We start from the raw sequence: 13,500 nt of genomic DNA on the forward strand, positions 1-13,500 counted from the left end.
ATGTTTAGGAGGGATGTGAGGAAAAACCTTTTACTCCGAGGGTGGTGACGGTCTGGAATGCGCTGCCTGGGAGGGTGGAGGAGGCGGGATGCCTCACATCCTTTAAAAAGTATCTGGATGAATACTTGGCACGCCGTAACATTCGGGGCTATGGGCTGGCAAGTGGGATTAGGTGGGAGGTCAGGGCATTTCATGCAGACTGGATGGGCCGAAGGGGCCTCTTCTGGACTGTAGAATTCTGTGATTCTCTGATTCTGTGATTCAAGAAGCTCACCACCACCTTCTCAAGGACAAGTCGGAATGGTCAATAAATGCTGATCAGCCAGCGATGCCTATGTCCCACGAATGAATTTTTATAAAGCCTTAATGTGTTGGCTAGGCACCGCAAACAGGAATACATTTCACTGACGGGCACTTGGAGTGTTACCGCGTGGTTTTTAAAGATCAAGTAAGAAGTCTCACAACACCAGGTTAAAGTTCAACAGGTTTATTTGGTAGCACGAGCTACTAGCTTTCGGAGCGCTGCCCCTTCATCAGGTGAGTGGGAGTTCTGTTCACAAGCAGGGCATATAAAGACACAAACATTATCTTGTAATTGAGTTTGTGTCTTTATATGCCCTGTTTATGAACAGAACTCCCACTCACCTGATGAAGGGGCAGCGCTCCGAAAGCTAGTGGCTTTTGCTACCAAATAAACCTGTTGGACTTTAACCTGGTGTTGTTAAAACTCTTACTGTGCTTACCCCAGTCCAACGCCGGCATCTCCACATCATGGCTTTAAAGATCGAGTGAGAAGTCTCACAACACCAGGTTAAAGTCCAACAGGTTTATTTGGTAGCAAATACCATAAGCTTTCGGAGCAATGCTCCTTCGTCAGATGGAGTGGTCTCTGTTCTCAAACAGTGCAAACAGACACAGAAATCAAATTACAGAATACTGATTAGAATGCAAATCTCTACAGCCAGCCAGGTCTTAAATGTACAGACAATGTGGGTGGAGGGAGCATTCAACACAGGTTAAAGAGATGTGTATTGTCTCCAGACAGAACAGCTTGTGGAATTCTGCAAGTCCAGGAGGCAAGCTGTGGGGGTTACTGATAATGTGACATAAATCCAACATCCCGGTTTAGGCCGTCCTCATGTGTGCGGAACTTGGCTATCAGTTTCTGCTCAGCGACTCTGCGCTGTCGTGTGTCGTAAAGGCCGCCTTGGAGAACGCTTACCTGAAGATCCAAGGCTGAATGCCCGTGACTGCTGTAGTGCTCCCCCAAAGGAAGAGAACAGTCTTGCCTGGTGATTGTCGAGCGGTGTTCATCACAAAGATCGAGCCATAGTTTGGGTTTAAGCAGAGAAGGATAAACACCGAGAGAAAAGTTACTGCATAGAAAGTGATCAGAGAAATGGTCAACACACAGTCCACCAAAGAGAAAAACTAGGAAAGAAAGAAGGAAGATGCTCTACAATTTGAGGAGCAGTAAAAGACCAATGAACATAAGGAACAAATGAAGATAGTGTCGACCTGGCTGCTTTCAGCGTGGGCTTAATATCTGCAGCAGAGCAAAGTGTGAAATTCACAGTCATTGTTCTGCAGACATTGTGGATAGAACAAGGTATCCTGTGGCTAAAGTTACTGACTTGATCCTTTTAAATATTTATCCCAAATGCAGTGGAATAGTCAATGGTGCTGGAAGCCAGGAGATATGGGCACCTTTAGTGCTGAAATTAACAGCCATTATCCAGTCGAGATACTTTGAACCCTCCAATGGAAAGGTGTTAGATGGAGCAGCTGGAATGTAAGTTCTGCTGAAACATATAAAGAGGCTGCACAATGATATAGAAAAGCGCTTCAGCAATGGCATTACACTACCAAAATCAATGCACAAGATGTCTCCCTGTGTTTAGAAATGTCCCCAGAACAAGGCAGTGCTTCTTGTTCAGCTTCTGCTTTTGTTGTGTCAGCATCTCAGAATCATTTAACCTGAACTAAACCAGGTGTGAGCTGCTGCGACATTAGCCCTGATAATGGAAACATCTCAATGGAAATAACCTAAAGATGAAATTAGGATTTCAGATGTGACTATTTCCTTCAGCAGCGTGTTCCATTGTAGGAATGCCTTTGGAAAGTGAGGTTGTTAATACATTGGCTGAGATTCTCCAGCCTCCCAGCCGCATGTTTCCTGCCAGTGGGAGGTGGCGTGTTGTTTGCTGGCGGAGGGTTTCTCTGGTCTCGCTGCTGCCAATGGGACTTCCCACTGACGTCACCCCCACACCAGCGAAACCTATGGGTGGGGGTGCACCGCTAACAGGGCTAGAGAATCCCGCTGGCCTGAATGGCCAGAGAATTCCAGCCATTGTCTTGGAAACAAATGTCCTGTACAGTTTATATGATCGGCTACTTTATGTTTTGTCAATGCTGGAGGGCATCATTGTTCCTGTCAATTGCCACCAGCTCCTTCTGTATTTTCTAGAACATTCTCAGTGCATTTTCTAGAACATTCTCAGCCTATTTCTCCCCCTCCTTTGCTGTCGTGATTAACATTCCAAATCTTTGATCCAGGATGTGACACTGGTCTATTTCCCAAGCTGATTCCTGGAGAATCCTTGGATCACTTCCATCTTATTTACACGTCTCGCCATATCAGGATCCCACACACAACCTGCAAACGCCAGGATTGGATGAAGAAATGTTTGGTGAGCTGATACCAAAGACTCCTCCTGAGAAACCCAGGAAACCCTGTTCATTTTGGATGTTGTGTGCTGAGTGTGGAATCACCATTGAAGATTGTTTTTGGTATTAAACCCTGGGTATGCTTGCGTATTCACCGATTGGGGAATTTAATTACAGAACTGATCCTTTCTGTTGATGCAGCTGACACAGCATTTGTGCCACTCAATGCCACCTCCCATTGGTCCTGCATTTTTTTATTCATTCATGGGATGTGGGCGTCTCTGCTGGGCCAGCGTTTATTGCCCATCCCACATTGCTGTGGCTCTGGAGTCACATGTAGGCCAGACCAGGTAAAGACGGCAGATTTCCTTCCCTAAAGGACATTAGTGAACCCAGATGGGTTTTTCCAACAGTTGACAATGGTTTCATGGTCATCAGTAGACTTTTAGTACCAGATTTATATTGAATTCAAATTTCACCATCTGCCGTGGTGGGATTCGAACTCGGGTCCCCAGAACATTACTCTGGCTCTCTGGATTATTAGCCCAGTGACAATACCACTACTCCTACTGCCTCCCCTAATTCTTGCGATGAATTAATATGATTTTGAGTTGCCCCTGGTGCATAAACCATGCAGTCATTTGGAAATGATCACACTCTGCATGTCACAGAGTAAAGGTTCCAAACCAGTTTCCGAGGACACTCCGGAGAAGAGGATGATTTGCCGTCACACCCCACTGCCTTCTCTTGGTTAGCAATTGTGCCAAATCCAATTCACTCATGTGAATGTTCCTCCCCCAAGCCCCGCCCCCAGCCAATTCCATAGTTGGTGGAGTTTTACCAAGAGAATTTAAGTATGAACTTTGCCAGAGGCTTTACAGAAAGCTTGAATTGTCATGAGTAGTTTAATCTCTTTTGTAATCTAGATCATTAACAGTCTGCAAAAGCTTTGTTTCATAAGAACATAAGAACATAAGAAATAGGAGCAGGAGTAGGCCATCTGGCCCTTCGAGCCTGCCCCGCCATTCAACAAGATCATGGCTGATCTGAAGCGAATCAGTTCCACTTACCCGCCTGCTCCCCATATCCCCTAATTCCCTTATCGATCAGAAAACTATCTACCCATGATTTAAACATATTCAACGAGAAAGCCTCCACCACTTCAATGGGCAGAGAATTCCAGAGATTCACTACCCTGTGAGAGAAGAAGTTCCCCCTCAACTCTGTCCCGAACTGGCCCCCCCTTATTTTGAGGCTGTGCCCTCTAGTTCTGGTTTCCCTTCTAAGTGGAAAGAATCTCTCCACTTCTACCCTATCCAGCCCCTTCATTATCTTATATGTCTCTATAAGATCACCCCTCATCCTTCTAAACTCCAACGAGTACAGACCCAATCTGTTTAATCTCTCCTCATAAGCTACACCCCTCATCTCCGGTATCAACCTGATACCGGAGGCATCTCCGGTATCAACCTGGTCCTTTCAAAAGATATTTTCAACTGAAAACCATGCTGACTTTCAGGATATTGTGAGTTTTAAAGCATTGTATCACTGTCATATTATTCCAATGATACAATACTTGAGGCTTATTTACTGTATAAGACACAAGGCACCAATCCCATCAGGGTATGGGTAAACTTGTTGTGGGTTCATTTATTAAGACCAGGTGCATGAAAGCAGTTCGGCACAGGTATAAGGCTTGGAATCATCAGAGTTGTGCGTGTGTGCTCTGCTCAGCGCAAAAGTGGAACTAAGACTGGATCACACTTCCTTTCCAGTGATGTTATGCTGAAATATTTGAAGACGTATTATAAACAATTAGATAAGAATGAACATAGAACATAGAACAGTACAGCACAGAACAGGCCCTTCGGCCCACGATGTCGTGCCGAGCTTTATCTGAAACCAAGATCAAGCTATCCCACTCCCTATCATCCTGGTGTGCTCCATGTGCCTATCCAATAACCGCTTAAATGTTCCTAAAGTGTCTGACTCCACTATCACTGCAGGCAGTCCATTCCACACCGCAACCACTCTCTGCGTAAAGAACCTACCTCTGATATCCTTCCTGTATCTCCCACCACGAACCCTATAGTTATGCCCCCTTGTAATAGCTCCATCCACCCGAGGAAATAGTCTTTGAACGTTCACTCTATCTATCCCCTTCATCATTTTATAAACCTCTATTAAGTCTCCCCTCAGCCTCCTCCGCTCCAGAGAGAACAGCCCTAGCTCCCTCAACCTTTCCTCATAAGACCTACCCTCCAAACCAGGCAGCATCCTGGTAAATCTCCTCTGCACTCTTTCCAGCGCTTCCACATCCTTCTTATAGTGAGGTGACCAGAACTGCACACAATACTCCAAATGTGGTCTCACCAAGGTCCTGTACAGTTGCAGCATAACCCCATGGCTCTTAAACTCCAACCCCCTGTTAATAAAAGCTAACACACTATAGGCCTTCTTCACAGCTCTATCCACTTGAGTGGCAACCTTTAGAGATCTGTGGATATGGACCCCAAGATCTCTCTGTTCCTCCACAGTCTTCAGAACCCTACCTTTGACCCTGTAATCCACATTTAAATTAGTCCTACCAAAATGAATCACCTCACATTTATCAGGGTTAAACTCCATTTGCCATTTTTCAGCCCAGTTTTGCATCCTATCTATGTCTCTTTGCAGCCTACAACAGCCCTCCACCTCATCCACTACTCCACCAATCTTGGTGTCATCAGCAAATTTACTGATCCACCCTTCAGCCCCCTCCTCTAAGTCATTAATAAAAATCACAAAGAGCAGAGGACCAAGCACTGATCCCTGCGGCACTCCGCTAGCAACCTGCCTCCAATCCGAAAATTTTCCATCCACCACCACCCTCTGTCTTCGATCAGACAGCCAGTTACCTATCCAATCGGCCAACTTTCCCTCTATCCCACACCTCCTCACTTTCATCATAAGACGACCATGGGGGACCTTATCAAACGCCTTACTAAAATCCATGTATATGACATCAACTGCCCTACCTTCATCAACACACTGCCCTACCTTCATCAACACACTGCCCTACCTTCATCAACAACTTCATGAACAACATATTCGAGCAAGTCGTGGTGAGAGATTTGGTCTACAGTTTTCTGGCTGACTTTTATCCCCTTTTTTGAATATGCCAAAAGGTATTAGTTTGTCTCCACGATTCTATTAAGTGGTCAACATTTACTGACTCTTAAAAGAGATTGGTCAATATTGGAGCCAATGCGTCAGCAGCAAATTGTAGAACGTATGGAGGAATTTGATCTTGACCCAAAGCTTTGTTTGGAATTATTTCAATTTACTTTGAATGGAGTTTGTATTTCTGGTAAGTGGCCAGTGTCTAAGCTGTGTGCATGTTTTAAACCCTCGGTGGTAAATTCACTCGGAGAGCTCTGCTGTATTCTTAGGATCAAATATTCATCATATTGTCTACTTTGATAGTTAAAATATCCATTTGTCCCTTTCTAATTTTCGTAACGAGTGGCCAGAAGCTCTTATGATTCTCTGCAATTGAGATAATAAGGCACTGAGAAATGTAGGCCCTGATTTCCATTAGGGATGCAGTGAGCCAGACAAAATTCCTTGAACTTTTGGCAGAACTGGAAAATCCCAGCAGCAGAAAGAGCTGGAAAATCCCAGACGAACCATTTCCTGGCTTTGTTGAATAAGTCATAATGTGGAGATGCCGGCGTTGGACTGGGGTAAACACAAGCTTGTGTGACTTTTGCTACCAAATAAACCTGTTGGACTTTAACCTGGTGTTGTTAAACTTCTTACTTTGTTGAATAAGAACATAAGAACATAAGAGCATAAGAACTAGGAGCAGGAGTAGGCCATCTGACCCCTCGAGCCTGCTCTACCATTCAATAAGATCATGGCTGATCTTTTTGTGGACTCAGCTCCACTTACCCACCCGCTCACCATAACCCTTAATTCCTTTACTGTTCAAAAATTTATCTATCCTTGCCTTAAAAACATGCAATGAAGTAGCCTCAACTGCTTCACTGGGCAGGGGATTCCACAGATTCACAACCCTTTGTGTGAAGAAGTTCCTCCTCAACTCAGTCCTAAATCTGCTTCCCCTTATTTTGAGGCTATGCCCCTAGTTCTAGTTTCACCCGCCAGTGGAAACAACTTCCCTGCTTCTATCTTATCTATTCCCTTCATAATCTTATATGTTTCTATAAGATCTCCCCTCATTCTTCTGAATTCCAATGAGTATAGCACCAGTCTACTCAGTCTCTCCTCATAAGCCAACCCTCTCAACTACGGAATCAACCTAGTGAATCTCCTCTGCACCCCCTCCAGTGCCAGTATATCCTTTCTCGAGTAAGGAGACCAAAACTGTACACAGTACTCCAGGTGTGGCCTCACCCAGCACCTTATACAGCTGCAACATAATCTCGCTGTTTTTAAACTCCATCCCTCTAGCAATGAAGGACAAAATTCCATTTACCTTCTTAATTACCTGCTGCACCTGCAAACCAACTCCTTGCGATTCCTGCACAAGGACACCCAGGTCCCTCTGCACAGCAGCATGCTGCAATTTTTTACCATTTAAATAATAGTCCATTTTGCTGTTATTCCGACCAAAATGGATGACCTCACATTTACAAACATTGTATTCCATCTGCCAGACCCTCGCCCACTCACTTAGATTATCTATATCCCTTTGCAGACTTTCAGCATCCTCTGCACACTTTGCTCTTCCACCCATCTTAGTGTCATCTGCAAATTTTGACATACTACACTTGGTCCCCACTTCCAAATCACCTATGTAAATCATAAACAATTGCGGTCCCAACACTGATCCCTGAGGCACAGCACTAGTCACTGATCGCCAACCAGAAAAACACCCATTTACCCCCACTCTTTGCTTTCTGTTAGTTAACCAATCCTCTATCCATGCTAATACATTACCCATAACACCGTGCACCTTTATCTTATGCAGCAGTCTTTAGTGCAGCAACTTGTCAAATGCCTTCTGGAAATCCAGATACACCACATCCACAGGTTCCCCATTGTCCACTGCGCATGTAATGTTCTCAAAGAATTCCACCAAATTAGTCAAACATGACCTGCCCTTCATGAACCCATGCTGCGTTTTACCAATGGGACAATTTATATCCAGATGTCTCGCTATTTCTTCCTTGATGATAGATTCAAGCATTTTCCCGACTACAGAAGTTAAGCTAACCGGCCTATAGTTACCCGCCTTTTGTCTACCTCCTTTGTAAAACAGTGGCATCACTGTTTTCCAATCTGCGGGAACCACCCCAGAGTCCAGTGAATTTTGGTAAATTACCACGAGTGCATTTGCTATTTCTCCCGCCATCTCTTTTAGTTCCCTGGGATGCATTCCATCAGGGCCAGGAGACTTGTCTACCTTTAGCCCCATTAACTTGCCCAACACTACCAAACACTACCAAACAGCCCAAACACTCCAAATAGTTTGGAGTGAGACCAGAAATCATAACAGTTCACCTCCTCTGACATTTCCTGCGCAAAACACAACCATAGACGGACCTAGAGAGAAAAATAACTTGTACTCATCCTCATCGCAGTTCTCCAATGTGAACAGATGGTTGCAGGGAATAAAAATGCAAATAAAGAGACGAAATAGCAGCAAAAGTAGGCCATTCAGCCCTGTGAACCTGCTTCGTTCAATAAGTGATGATGAGGAGATGCCGGCGTTGGACTGGGGTAAACACAGTAAGAAGTCTCACAACACCAGGTTAAAGTCCAACAGGTTTATTTGGTAGCAAAATCCTTTCAATAAGACCATGGCTGATTGTTTACATTGAGTTCCACATTCCCATTTGCCCCTGATAACGTGTGTTAGCTTTTATTGGCAGAGGGATTGAGTTCCGGAGCCAGGAGGTCATGTTGCAACTGTACAAAACTCTGGTGCGGCCGCACTTGGAGTATTGCGTACAGTTCTGGTCGCCGCATTATAGGAAGGATGTGGAAGTGTTGGAAAGGGTGCAGAGGAGATTTACCAGGATGTTGCCTGGTATGGTGGGAAAATCGTATGAGGAAAGGCTGAGGGGCTTGAGGTTGTTTTCGTTCGAGAGAAGAAGGTTAAGAGGTGACTTAATAGAGACATACAAGATGATGAGAGGATTAGATAGGTTGGATAGTGAGAGCCTTTTTCCTCGGATGGTGATGGCTAACACGAGGGGACATAGCTTTAAATTGAGGGGTGATAGATATAGGACAGATGTTCGAGGTAGGTTCTTTACTCAGAGAGTAGTAAGGGCGTGGAAAGCCCTGCCTGCAGTAGTAGTGGACTCGTCAACATTAAGAGCATTCAAATGGTTATTGGATAAACATATGGATGATATTGGAATAGTGTAGGTTAGATGGGCTTTAGATTGGTTTCACTGGTCGGCGCAACATCGAGGGCCGAAGGGCCTGTACTGCACTGTAATGTTCTATGTTCTATGATAACGGGCGGCACGGTAGCACAGTGGTTAGCACTGCTGCTTCACAGCTCCAGGGTCCCGGGTTCGATTCCCGGCTCGGGTCACTGTCTGTGTGGAGTTTGCACATTCTCCTCGTGTTTGCGTGGGTTTCCTCCAGGTGCTCCGGTTTCCTCCCACAGTCCAAAGATTTGTGGGTTAGGTTGATTGGCCAGGTTAAAAATTGCCCCTTAGAGTCCTGGGATGCGTAGGTTAGAGGGATTATGTGGGGGTAAATATGTGGGGGTAGGGCCTGGGTGGGATTGTGGTCGGTGCAGACCCGATGGGCCGAATGGCCTCCTTCTGCACTGTAGGGTTTCTATGATTTCTATGATGATAACCTTACCGAACCCAATAAGAATCTATCTACATCCACCTTAAAAATATTCAGTGATCCCCGGACTCCATCACCTTCTGCTGCAGAGAGTTCCAAAATCACACAACCCTCTGAAAGAAAAGAATTCTCCTCATTTCTCTCCTAAAAGGATGACCCCTAATTCTAAAATATTCCCCCTTGGTCTGGACTCCCCCACAAGAGGAAACATCCTTTCCACGTCCACCTTGCCGAGACCGTTCAGGATCTTATAAACTCAATCAAGTTACCCCTTACTCTTCTAAACTCCAATGGAATCATAGAATCCCTACAGTGCAGAAGGAGGCCATTCAGCCCATCAAGTCTGCACCGACCACAATCCCACCCAGGCCCTATCCCCATAACACCACAAATTTTCCCTGCTAATCCCCTGACACTCGGGTCAATTTACCATGGTCAATCAACCTAACACACGCATCTTTGGACTGTGGGAGGAAACCGGAGCACCTGGAGGAAACCCATGCAGACACGGGGAGAACGTGCAAACTCCACACAGATAGTGACCTGAGGCCGGAATTGAACCCGGGTCCCTGGCGCTGTGAGGCAGCAGTGCTAACCTCTGTGCCACCATGCTGCCCTACAAGCCCTGTCTGTCCAAGCTTTCCTCATAAGACAACTCGCTCATTCGAGTTATCAATCCAGTAAACTTGGCAGTCAATGTCCAACTGCAGAAAGACCTGGACAATATTCAGGCTTGGGCTGATAAGTGGCAAGTAACATTCATGCCACACAAGTGCCATGAAATCACCATCTCCAACAAGAAAGGGTCTAACCATTGCCCCTTGACATTCAATGACATTACCATCACTGAATATCCCACTATCGACATCCTGGGGTTACCCTTGACTGAACTGGATTCGCCATGTAAAGACTAGGAACCCTGTGGCAAGTAACTCGCCTCCTGACTCTCCAAAGCCTGTCCACCAACTACAAGGCACAAGTCAGGAGTGTGATGGAATATTCCCCACTTGCCTGGATGGGTGCAGCTCTAACAACACTCAAGAAGATCGACACCATCCAGGACAAAGCAGCCCCGCATGATTCCTACCCCTTCCACAAACATTCCCTCCCTCCACTACCAACGGATAGTGGCAGCCGTTTGTACTATCTACAAGATGCACTGCAGCAACTCACCATAGCAGCACCTTCCAAACCCATGACCACTGCCATCTAGACAGAGTGGATAGTCAGAAACTTTTTCCCAGGGTGGAAGAGTCAATAACTAGGGGGCACAGGTTTAAGGTGCGAGGGGCAAGGTTTAGAAACCCTACAGGGCAGAAGGAGGCCATTCGGCCCATCGAGTCTGCACCGACCACAATCCCACCCTACCCCCACATATTTTACCCGCTAATCCCTCTAACCTATGCATCCCAGGACTCTAAGGGGCAATTTTTTTAACCTGGCCAATCAACCTAACCCGCACATCTTTGGACTGTGGGAGGAAACCGGAGCACCCGGAGGAAACCCACGCAGACACGAGGAGAATGTGCAAACTCCACACAGACAGTGACCCGAGCCGGGAATCGAACCCGGGACCCTGGAGCTGTGAAGCAGCAGTGCTAACCACTGTGCTACCGTGCCGTTTAAAGGGGATGTATGAGGCAAGTTTTTTACACAGATTTGATTTGATTTATTGTTGTCACATGTATTAACATACATTGAAAAGTATTGTTTCTTGCGCGCTATACAGACAAAACATACTGTTCATAGAGAAGGAAACGAGAGAGTGCAGAATATCATGTTACAGTCATAGCTAGGGTGTAGAGAAAAATCAACTTAATGCAAGGTAATGCAAGAGGGTGGTGGGTTCGTGGAACTCGTTGCCAGGGGAGGTAGTGGAAGCGGATACGGTAGTGACTTTTAAAGGGCGTCTTCACAAATACATGAATAGGATGGGAATAGAGGGATATGGTCCCCGGAAAGGTAGGGGGTTTTAGTTCAGTCGGACAGCATGGTCGGTGCAGGCTTGGAGGGCCGAAGGGCCTGTTCCTGTGCTGTAATTTTCTTTGTTCTTGTTCTAAATGGACAAGAATAGCAAACACATGGGAACACCACCACCTGTAAGCTCCCCCTCAAGCCACTCACCATCCTGACTTGGAAATATGTCACTATTCCTTCAGTGTCAGAATAGCACTGTGGATGTACCGACAGCGCAGGTCCTGCAGAGATTCGAGAAGGCAGCTCACCACCACCTTCTCAAGGGCAATTAGGGATGGGCAATAAATGTTGGCCAGCCAGCAATGCCCATATCCTGTAAATTAATTATTTTAAAAACCTCTTCTCAATTATTTCCAAAATATTTACATCCTTCCTTAGATAAGAAGGTTAAAAGTGCAGACACAATTTGAGGTGCTGGCTCGCTAATGCCCCGTATAACTGAAGCATAACATCCTTACTTTCATATTCTATTCCTCTTGTAATAAAGGATCACATTCCATTAGCCTTCTTACTTATACCTTGACCAGCTTAGGGGTTTAAAAAAAAGGGCGGCATGGACAAGTTGGGCCGAAGGGCCTGTTTCCACGCTGTAAACCTCTATGACTCTATGACTCTATATGCTGCACTTACTACACCCTTGGTGAGTTCCTCGATATCCCTATGAATTAGTTACAAATGCATTGTTATGTACTTTTTTAAATTCATTTTCTTAAAATTCATTCGTGGGACATGGGCGTCGCTGGCTGGCCAGCTTTTATTGCCCATCCCTAGTTGTCCGAGGGCAGTTGAGAGTCAACCACATTGCTGTGGCTCTGGAGTCACATGTAGACCAGATCTGGTAAGGACGGCAGATTTCCTTCCCTAAAGGACATTAGTGAACCAGATGGGTTTTTCCGACAATCGACAATGGTTTCATGGTCATCAGTAGATTCTTAATTCCAGATATTTTTTATTGAATTCAAATTCCACCAGCTGCTGTGGCGGGATTCGAACCCGGGTCCACAGAACATCGGCTGAGCTTCTGGATTGATAGTCTAGCGATAATACCACTTGGCCATCACCTTCCCTTAGTTGACATTTGTGGAACATGGGCGTCGCTGGTTGACCAGCATTTATTGCCCATCCCTGGTTGCCCTTGGAGGGCAGTTTCACTCCTATAGTTAAGAATGAAGCAGTGCCTGGACTGAGTGGAAAGATATTTCAGGCTCTTACCTCCTAAGGATGTTTGGTAGAATCTATTGTTAATATAGAATGCTACACATGATGGATCAGCCTTGGGACTCCCCATTCAAGTGCACATTGTGAGATTAGGCACTGATGAATTTTTTCCAATAAACTATAATGTTATCTTCTAAGTGCAATGCTTTAAATGAATGGCTTATCTAAAATACATGGAGGTTAGAGGAATTATTTCTGGTCTTGTGCTCCGAACGTGGAGCTTAACTGCTGAAAGCTGAACTTTCAAATTTCAGAAAGCACTGTCATGGTTTTCTGACCTTATATTTCAATATTCAGGAAAACATGCACCCTGAATTTCCAATATTATTGTTGGAAGAGTCTCTCTGATAGTACCGTGAATGCTAAAAATAATTATTTTTTAGATTAATTTAGAATAATATCTCCTTTCCTGGCCCTGCACTAGGATGAGAGATTACACTAGCTGAGCATATCACAGAACCATAGAATTCCTACAGTGCAGAAAGATCCCATTCAGCCCACCCAGTCTCTTACCCGCCCTATCCCTGTAACCCCACACATTTGCCAGAGATTTGTGCCTGCCAATTCATGGTGAGCAAACAGAAAGTGCCTTTTTAGATTTTAGCTTGTTGATGATGGCGAGTGGTATTGTCACTGGGCTAGTAATCCAGAGACCCAGGGTAATCCCCTGGGGACCCGGGTTCGAATCCCACCACGGCAGATGATGAAATTTGCATTCAATTAAAAAGTCTGAAATTAAAAGTCTACCAATGACCATGAAACCATTGTCAATTGTCGGAAAAACCCATCTGGTTCACTAATGCCCTTTAGGGAAGGAAA

The sequence above is a fragment of the Mustelus asterias genome, chromosome 23, assembly GCF_964213995.1.
Source record: "Mustelus asterias chromosome 23, sMusAst1.hap1.1, whole genome shotgun sequence".
NCBI lineage: Eukaryota > Metazoa > Chordata > Chondrichthyes > Carcharhiniformes > Triakidae > Mustelus > Mustelus asterias.